Genomic DNA, 9,935 nt, shown 5'->3' on the forward strand with positions numbered 1-9,935 from the left:
TGATCGATTTTGCAATCCTCTACCATACACATGCTGCTTGAACAATCAGACCCCTCTATGTGCAGTCTCTACTTCTTTTCCCTTTCAAGAACCTCCTCTAAATTCTTCGCCAAAATATTGTTAACTGTAATCTCTACTCCAAATAATTTGGAATCAAAAGTATTCCACAGTCTGGAGGCAAGTGAGATTTTTATTGCCTTTTTATGGAGAGCAGGTTGAATGTGGTGGGCAGACTAGAGAGGGGCTCCTCTATAAGGCTCTAGCATGCCCTCTCGTTCCACCCCTGCAAGCACTCATGTTACAAGAAATACATCTCTAATCTGCTTCTATTTGCTGGCCAGGACCAACTGGCCCTGGCACTACCAGGCAAATTAACTCCTTCCTGCTCCTCAAAAGCCATCCACAAGAGGCCTGTGTGAGAGGTCTCTCTGTCTTTCTTCTCATAACTCCCAAATATGTTCCTGTTCCTTGGTTTTCTCATTTATACAATACATCAGAAGCACTATCCCCTCCTTGTAAATAATCACTCCCTGATTGCAGCATTAACAACCAGCCTGTTTATTGCAGCTAAAGTTTGGCCTACACATTACTATTCTTTTTACTCATTTTATATGTACTTATTTGTAAGTACATTGGGCATAAATCATTGCAAAAAGATGTCCGTTTCTTTTTATTGTTGTTTTTGTTTGTTAGATCATTCTAGTATGACCCACACTAGTGCACACAGGATTGATGCAAAAGTGAGGCTTATTGATTGCAAATAACCCTGACTGGAGAGAGGTTAGAAGTTGTCAACTCAAATAGTTTCAAGGGGCAGACAAGTGTGCAAATGCATTACATCATTTTACAGATGTTTATTCAGTGCCTGCTGGATATGCTGACCGCTATACTAGGCCCTGGCTGTACAGCAATGAACAAAAGGAGAAAAAAAAAAAAGAAACTTACCCATTTACTGAGCCTATCTGGGGGAGACTGACCCTCTGAAGAGATAATTACATTTAAAATGAGTCTGCTGTGTTAGGGCTGGAGAGATGGGTCAGCGATTAAGAGCACTGGCTGCTCTACTGGGGGACCTGGATTTGATTCCCAGAACCCACATGGCAGCTCACAACTCTGTTTATAGCTCCAGTTCCAGAAAATCCAATACCCTCTTCTGACCTGCAAGGGCACCAGGCACACACCTGGTGTACATATACAAATGCAATCAAAATACTCACACACATAAAATTATATATATTTTAAAGCCTAAAAACTGAGTTTGTTAGTGTGCACTACAGACAAATCCAACTGGTATCTTTCTTCATAAAAAGAGTTTTTAAAAAGTAGGATGCTCCTGAGAGTGCACATGGAAAAAGGGAACATGAGAGCAGAGGCAGAAGGCATCCTTAGAGAAAGCCAGACCTGCCAATACCTTAACCTGAAACTTCTGGCCTCCACAACCATAAGACAATGTCAACCAAATCACCCAGCCTAGAGTGTTTTGTTATGGCAGCCCTGGTAAACTAATAGAAAGTGCTTTCTAAAAATAAAATATAAAATAAAATAAAGTAGTAGAGCTGCAAATAAAGTGACTCAAACTATACTCTGCTACACCCATAGATCAGTGTCTTGCTCAGCCATCATCAGCCTCCTCCTGCTGTAGATGGAAACAAATACAAACACCCCACCCCTGGACCATGTGCGGAGAGTGAGAGACCCTGGGACACTCAGTCTGAAATGGAATGTCTCCATCAAATCCTTTCCTCGGGGCATAGGGAACTCTGCAGAAGAGGAGGTAGAAAAATTGTAAGCGCCAGAGGGGATGGAAGACAGCAAACCCACAGCGCCTTCTAGACACAGCAGGACTGTCACACATACAACTCATAGAGGGGATAGCAGCCTGGACAGAGCCTGCTCAGGTCTAAGCAAGATGGGGTGCTAGCAATGAGAGAGCACATGAACACAAGCCCCTATCCCTAACCCCTAACCGGGAAGCTGTCTCCAACAGGTAAGCGCTCACAAAGGAAAAATTAGTTTTCTCCCCTGGAGTCTTACTTCAGGTATACAAATCCCACCCAGCAGTAGATGGCCAACACAAAATGGACTCGTGAACCTGATGGTGTTTTTAGGGTTTTGTTGGATCGGTTGTTTTTGTTTCATTTGTGTCATGATGCTTTTTTTAAAACCTTACAGGTCTTTGCTTATATACTATGGTTTGCAGTTTTGTGTTTTATAGGATTTCTGGGGGTGCAAATCTATGTTTCTTGTGCTTTTTCTTTGACTCTTTTCTGTGTTTTCATTTTTAGATGTCTGTTTTCTAATGAGAAAGAAAGAAGCAATTTTGATTTGGGTAGGTGGAGAATCGGGGGAAGGTCTGGGAGAAGTTGGAGGGAAAATCATAACTAGAATGTATTGTATAGGAGAAAACATCTATTTTGATTTTTAAAAAGGAAAAAAATGATAAAGATAGGCTTGCAAATAATCTTTTTAAATGTATGCAGAACACTAAATGGCACAAAGAAGAGAGCAGTGTGACATCTGGGAGAAAACTCAGCCAACCAGAGGAACAGCAAATTCAAAGGCCTTAAAATAGAGACAGGCATACCTGACTCAGAGCAGGAAGGAATGGCTATGGTCGGAAGAGTGCAGAAGAGAGGAGTGTGATGAGAGATGAGGTCAGAAGAGAAGTAGTGAGGCCATTGGAGGGATGCAGAAGTCACCCTTGCTTTAGGTCACTTTCTCTATAGTTATCTACTCTAATGTGGCAAGGGGAGGGACTGTGATGGCTCTGAAGAGGTAGGAAAAGCTGTAAATAAATTGAAGGAGTCTGAACTGAAGTTTCCTTAGCCATAGACCACTATTGCCCATCTTCCAGGGTACCTGACATCCCAGGAGGATGCTGGACCACTATTACCCATCTCCCAAGGTGCCTGACATCCCAAGAAGATGTTGGACTGCTATTACCCATCTCCCAGGATACCTGACATCCCATGAGGATGCTGGACCACTATTACCCATCTCCCAGGGTACCTGACATCCCATGAGGATGCTGGACCACTATTACCCATCTCCCAGGGTACCTGACATCCCAGGAGAATGGCTGCATGTTAAATTTCACGTAATATGCTTCCTCCTTCCACCCAACCCCTAAGACAGAGTTTCTCTGTGTAACCCTGACTATCCAGAAGCTTGCTCTGTAAACCAGGTTGGCCTCAAACTCTGAGATCTGCCTGCCTTTGCCTCCTGAGTGCTGAGACTGAAGGTGTGGTCCCTATCATCCAACAATATGTCCCATTTTAAGCTGAGTCTTATCTTTATGATTTTCAAACATGACCAATTTTAGCCAATGTCCATCTAAGATGTCCAATAATATGGAAGATGTTTTTTATAATGGGAGTATGACCATTGAGCCTCTAGTCTCTATATTACAGTTTAGTGAGGGAAGAAAAACTTCACCTCAGTTTCCCACTATCCAGCATACTTAATCTTGCTATGAAGAGCACACTATCCTGGACAGTGGCAGCACATGACTTTAATCCCAGCACTAGGGAGACAGAGGCAGGCAGATCTTTGTGAGTTTGAGGCCAAACTGGTCTACAGAGCAAGTTCCAGGACAGCTAGGGCTACAAAATGAAGTCCTCTCTTGAAAAACAGCAAAAATAGCCCAAGAAATGAATCAGGTGGTGGTGCCAGGGCACACCTTTAATTCCAGCACACAGGAGACCGAGGCAGGAGGATCTCTCTGAGTTCCAGGCCAGTCAGCCAAGGCTATACAGAGAAACCCTGTCTTCCGTGTGTGTGTGTGTGTGTGTGTGTGTGTGTGTGTGTGTGTGTTTAAAAAGTATATCCATTAAAAGATTTTTTTAAACATGAATTAAATTAAATATCCAATTCTTTGGGAGCTCCTTTGCTTTGCTCTTCCCCAGAATTCCACAAACAGATATTTAATGAGTGTCACCTGTGAGGAGCAGGGCACTGTATCTGTCGTGGGGAAACCACAATAAACATGATGGAGATTAAGACTAATCGGGAGCTTTCACATCCCATCTCTCAGGGAAAAATAAAAAATCCCTCTTGTGTTTCCGTGTGGAGAGCATCCTAGACAAAAATAAAAAAATTAAAAAAAATAAAAAATAAAGAAAAAATTAAAAAAAAGCATTTTAAAAATTGTTAACTTTCCTTTCCCCTTCACGAAGTGTCTTTTCAATCCTACTATAAAAGTACTGAAAGGAGTGAGCCGCCCACTCTATCGCCACTCTCCTCTGCCCTGGGAGCTCCGGGACTGCCCCCAGCTCCAGGCTTCCTGTGTCTCAGAAACCCTCAGCTGGTCTTTAGCAGAGATGATGACGTAAAGGAAAATGAATCCGGTCCGTTCATCTTTCTCCCCTTTCTACAACATGAAGCTAGGGGCCCGTGAGGGATCTAATATCAAAAGAAAGGGGCAATGCCACTACTTGGACAGAGAAAAAAATAATTACCAAATTTCCTGAATAGTAAACAGCTTTTAAAAAAAAAAAAAAAAGGCAGAAGAAAAAGCTCAGGCCTTTGATAACTTGGCCCCGGGTCTGCTTATGAATACCTTAAGGGTTATATCATTAGACCGACTCCAGCAGCCCGTGCTATTGTTTCGAAAAGAGGAAAACAGGAAGAAGGTGGAGAGAAAGTAGAGGGGTGGAGGAACGCTGCCTCTTGGAGAGGAGTTTGATGTAGAAAGTGCAGTTTAAAAGGCTAACGGTAGTAAGGCTGAAAGACAAATTGGATGAATTATCCGAGTCTTCGAACAGCGGGGTTCTTGGAGTCGTTCCTCCTTCCTTGTGGAATTAAATGACACCGTGTGGATTCAATGATTGTCCAGCTAAGAAGCCATTAGCTACAAAGATAAGCCTAGAGTAGCCTGCCTATGTCATTCTGAAAACAATCACTTGGGGGCAGCCTTGTGACTGTTAAATTCCCTGTGTTGCTGCGGTAGATTTTGCAACTTTTTCTTCTCCTTGTAATCGGTTTCTTTACCTGAGAATGCTGGGGGGAGGGAGAGGGCAAAGGAGAAGGCAACTTAGGAGGTAAACTTTACTCGCTACTACGTCAGCCAGGTGATGTCAGGAGAATGCTCACACCGCTGAAAAAGCACTACAGTTTTCCTTTGGGTCTTGGAAATTTTCCAAAGCTGAGGGAGGAGGCCAGCGCTGTGGGGACAACAGAGCACAAACACCGAGGTTGTACTTGCATTACGGTGCACACGTGCCATGATCTCCCTGCCCCGCGACACAGAGTCAAATCTGTGACCCTTGTGAACTAATAGAACCTGGTCAGCGAAGTGAGGAGCAGAGTATGGACCCTAGGGGGATGGCATTCTTACTCCTCAAAGTCTAGATGCGGCCACAGAAGTGGTTTCCCAGGCTAAGTCTGGCATCCTGGCCTCTCAGGCATTCCTGACCTGTTGCAGGCTGAACCTGCCCAGGGCCTGGCTCGCCTCCTTGCAGGACCAGGCGACCAGCGGCGGTAGTGTGAGAAGTGCTGTGGCAAGGCTGAGCCTAGCTCTTAGACCACACACCTCAAAACAGTCCAAGTCACGACAGTATCCGTACCTTTTGTCCTGATTCTGTTTCACATTTCACAGGGGTAAATGTCCTGGATCTCCGTGAACCAGGAGATTAAAATCCATGGAAAAGGAGCAAGATGTGTCTTCTCCAATGCCTATGAATTGGGAGCGCTGACCCAGAACCCCAAGACCTGAGAGAATTTGCTTGTTTGTGGACATCTCAGAATAGCTAAGAAAGCAAAGTAAAAGTTGAGAGCCCTAAGAGCAAACGGCTAGACTCTTGCATTTCCAAAACGGTGGTGGAGACTCCCAGTGCTGGTGTCTGAGGAAGAAGAGTCCTCTCCCACAGACCTACCAGGCAAAATAAGATACACCCTCAGAAGTCCGGAAAATGGGAAAGATCGGGGTGAGAACTCAGCTCTTGCCTTTGGTCTGGTTTCAGACTTCAGCACTTATGCCTCAGGGAGGCCACCTTCCAGCCTGTCGCACAAATGAAGTCCAGCAGCGACCACTGAGATCACAGCTCCCGAGGTCCAAGGAAATCGCCTGAGCTCACCCTTCGCTCAGACCCTGGTGATGTAAGGGTTAGGCCCTTCTAGAAAGAAAAGGGCAATTCTCTTGCAAATTCTGGGGGAAATGTAACAAAATGAAATAGTTAACCTTCAAGGCGACATTTTTTCCCCTCCAGAAAACTGAGAAGCATGCAAGAGACTCAGCCCCTCTTTATCTGTAAACAGCTAACCAAGACAATAACTAGGGTTGGGGCTCAGGGGCAGGCTTTCTTGGAGACTGCAGAGAACGCGTCCACACCGCGGAACAGCCTCAAGCTGGGGCCCTGCCCTCCTGGAAGAGTCACCGGTGCCTCCGACCGAAGAAGCCTGGGAATTCAGCCGCACTTGAAGCTTGATCAGGCTTCGGCAGGGCTGGACTAGAAACTCAGCCTGTAACTTTTTTTTTTTTTTTTTTAATTCCCTTTTACTCCCCACTGGAGCTCTGAGCAGCTGCTGCTCGCCTGGAACAAAGGCAGTTCCTTTCTGTCTGTGTCTGAATCTCAAGGACTCTCCAGAGTTGCTCTGCTTTAGACTTCGTTGCGTGCGAACAGAATGCTATGCTCTCCTGCGAAACCAGCGGTGGGAGCAGAGCTGCCTGCAGTACACAAGGCATCCTGGATTCTGATGCGGTGGCACCAGGGCGTTCCTGATTCCTACCTCCAAGCAATAGAGGAGTCAAGGCTCCATTTCCCACCTACTAGGTCTAGCGTTCTGGGACAACCCACCTATTGTCTCTCACTGGCCAGTATCTTGGCCCTGCTCATGAACTCAGGCCAAGAAAGAAAACTCCCAGTTAGAGCTCCCCTTAAGTGGTAGCTGTCTGGTTAAGCAACTTTAATGACCCAACATCGCAAAGGGTATGAGCCTGTCCCACCTACGGGGAGAAATGGTCCTAAATTAAGTGGGAAAGTAAGAGTTGAGCTTAGAAAAGGTGAGCCTGCTTGATTCACCAAAAAGGTGAAAGAGATTGCCTTGGGCTTGAGGGTGCAGAATGATCCAAAATGTATTTTCCTAGACATTCCTTGGTTGAATGAACCATGAGGGTGTCTTGTGTGGTTTAGAAGGTCCTCTGAATCTGTGGCAGCAAAGAAGAACTGTATCTAGCACGAGGCTGGCACTTGCTGTGTTTGAACCGAACAAGCATCTCTGCAAGATCCAGTGGTATACCCATCACTTTTGCCCCCCCCATTCCTACCCACTTCCCAATCTTCCAGTGGAAATGTTTTCCATTGTAGTTGTGACTTTTTGCTTGGCCAGGATAGTAGAATTCAATGTCACAGTCTAGGAATATGCTTTAAACTAGCAGATACTTAAATCAAAGCCTTTAGGCTTTCCATGGATCCATAAGACAACGGGTTCATTTCCTTTCCCAGGCTGGTGTCTGCTCCCCTGATTATACAGTGATATAACAGATAAATACATAAGGCGGGCAAAAATTAGTTTAGTCTCCCCCACACATACACATAGTATTCCAGCATTCCGGAGGCTGAGGCAGGAGGTTGAAGAGTTCAAGTAAGATCCTGTCTCAAAAATAAATAAATAAGAAGAAAATAAAAATTTAAAAAGCAGGAAGGAAAGCCCCAAAGAAAGGAAAATAAAACCTAGTGTTTGTCGAGTAATACAAAACTTTTAAGTAGAAGGAGTAAGTTCAGGAGATCTATAATACAGTGTAGTAACTGTAGTTTCAGTCCTGAAAATTGTTAGGAAATTTTCACCACAAAATAAGTATATAAGGCAAAGCTACATAAATTAAGCCATTTTGTGACAGATAAGTACTTCAAATTATGTACATATAACCCACAAAATAACAAAAGTTAGTTTCCCAATAACTTTTTGAAAGCTAAGTGACATTGTATGTATATTTGTGGAGTTTCTGAATTTGGAAAATGCTTGTTTAGCCCCTTTTAAAGTATGATTACACTCTGTAAGTAGATTTGCAGAGTTGTGTGTGTGTTCATTCCTGTATGCATACATGTTGATGAAGTGCTCAATTGTGGGAATAGCCTTAAGTCAATCTTTCCTTTGCTCTGTTATATATATTGGGGGAAAAACATTGATTTCTAGGTTTATTATTCCCAAGCTCCTTTGTACATTCCTGGAAGGTCGGCTTTTAGGAATGGAAGGCATTCCTTTAGAGCGATTTATTTAAATGGCTTCTCAGCCTTAACCTCAGTGGTGGAACCTGAATTTGGAAAGCAAAGCTGTTTCTATTCTACTTCCACAATACAGGAGGAGAATCGTGAACTCCTAAGGTGCCAGCAGCCTTCTTGCTATTTTTCACAATGATCTGAATTGTGAATATCCCCAAATTCAAGCCCTATAATTCTGATAGGTTAGAGCCCTGAGTCTTAAAATCCCACAAGAGGCCAGCTTGCAATGTGCTCACTCTGCTCCACACACTAAAAATACTTAAGGGAGAGTGTAGCTGAGTGCCCTTTTGATGATAGGAATTTAACAATTATTGAACAGAAGAAGTTATGTGCACATCTATTCTGGCAAAAACACTTTTATAGACTAAGCTTTTGTGGTGTGTGTGTGTGTGTGTGTGTGAGAGAGAGAGAGAGAGAGAGAGAGAGAGAGAGAGAGAGAGAGAGGTGCACTTGGTTTGATGTTTTTAAGCTATTTTTCTCTTCATTCTTCTATGTGCCAGCAAGGAGCTTGGGTCTCAACCAGTTTGGAGTCACTAGACCCCTACCAAAGCCTCTCAACTAGTTGGAAAAGCCAGAAGACTTACTTAGGTCACATTCCCTTGTTTCTCCCAGGTCTCACTCACTTACTCATGTTTCTACAAAGGCTCTTCAGCTAATTTCAACCTGTACACACCCACCCAGATTCCAATATAAATAGCTCTGTAGGAGATACACTGTGTGGGTTTCACCAGTCTACAGATGGGCAGGTTGACTCTATTTGTCCCTGACCTCCAGACCCCGGCAGAGTTTTGCTGTGGTTGAAGTTCTCAGGAAAGCCCCGGGGGATCTTATTCCTGAGCCACCCACCACCACCCTCCCAGAAGGTGAAAGGTTATCCTCTGGTCCTCTGCCAGGCCTGCTGCAACCCTAGGGGAAACAGAGAAGGTCTTCCCATCTCTCCTAGACTATTTCTGGAAGGTGCAACAGGAACGAAGAAGCAAACCAAGGTCTGCTCCTTGGAGCAGAATCCTTCTACTACAGCCCAGAAGACAGAAAATCAGCTATGCCTCCCTTCCCTCTCTCCTCTGTCCTTCCTAGCATTTGGGAAATCCAGTGACTCTGGAACGAAGCCTTCTTTAAGGGGCCAGGGCCCAGAAAAAAAATATACATATACATATGCATATGCATATATATATATATATATATATATATATATATATATATATATTCTTGAAGCTAGAAGTGCCAAGGGAAAGGTTGTAGCCAGTGGATCAGTCTAGAATGATTCAGACTCCATAACACTGGAACTTACAAAGGACTATTTGTCTTCATCCAATGAGGCTAGTGGTCAGGACCCACTTGGGTGGACAGGAGGTAGAAGAATGAAGAGGCCTCCCCCTTCTCAATCCAAAGGATTACTAGAACACCAAGCTGTGATAGTCCCCGGCCAAGCCTTGAAGTGAACATCGGCTCTCTTCTATATCATTGCAGAAGCTCCCTCTGGAAACATGCTCGGTCTGTAGAAACTCTCCTAATGAGTCCAGGAGCTGGAAATCTCTGCCTCTGGGCTTTCCCCTGCACCTGCCCCACCTACATCAGAGGCTAAGGCCCAGAGGAGCATCAGGACCTGCTCCTGTTTTGCTATTTATAATGAAGGAGAGCGGTGACAACCCAAAGCTCTAACGCAGAGGCAGGAGCCTCCTTAGACTGTAGCCTACCTCCTTCTTCATGTACTCC

Source organism: Mastomys coucha, unplaced genomic scaffold (assembly GCF_008632895.1).
Source record: "Mastomys coucha isolate ucsf_1 unplaced genomic scaffold, UCSF_Mcou_1 pScaffold16, whole genome shotgun sequence".
NCBI lineage: Eukaryota > Metazoa > Chordata > Mammalia > Rodentia > Muridae > Mastomys > Mastomys coucha.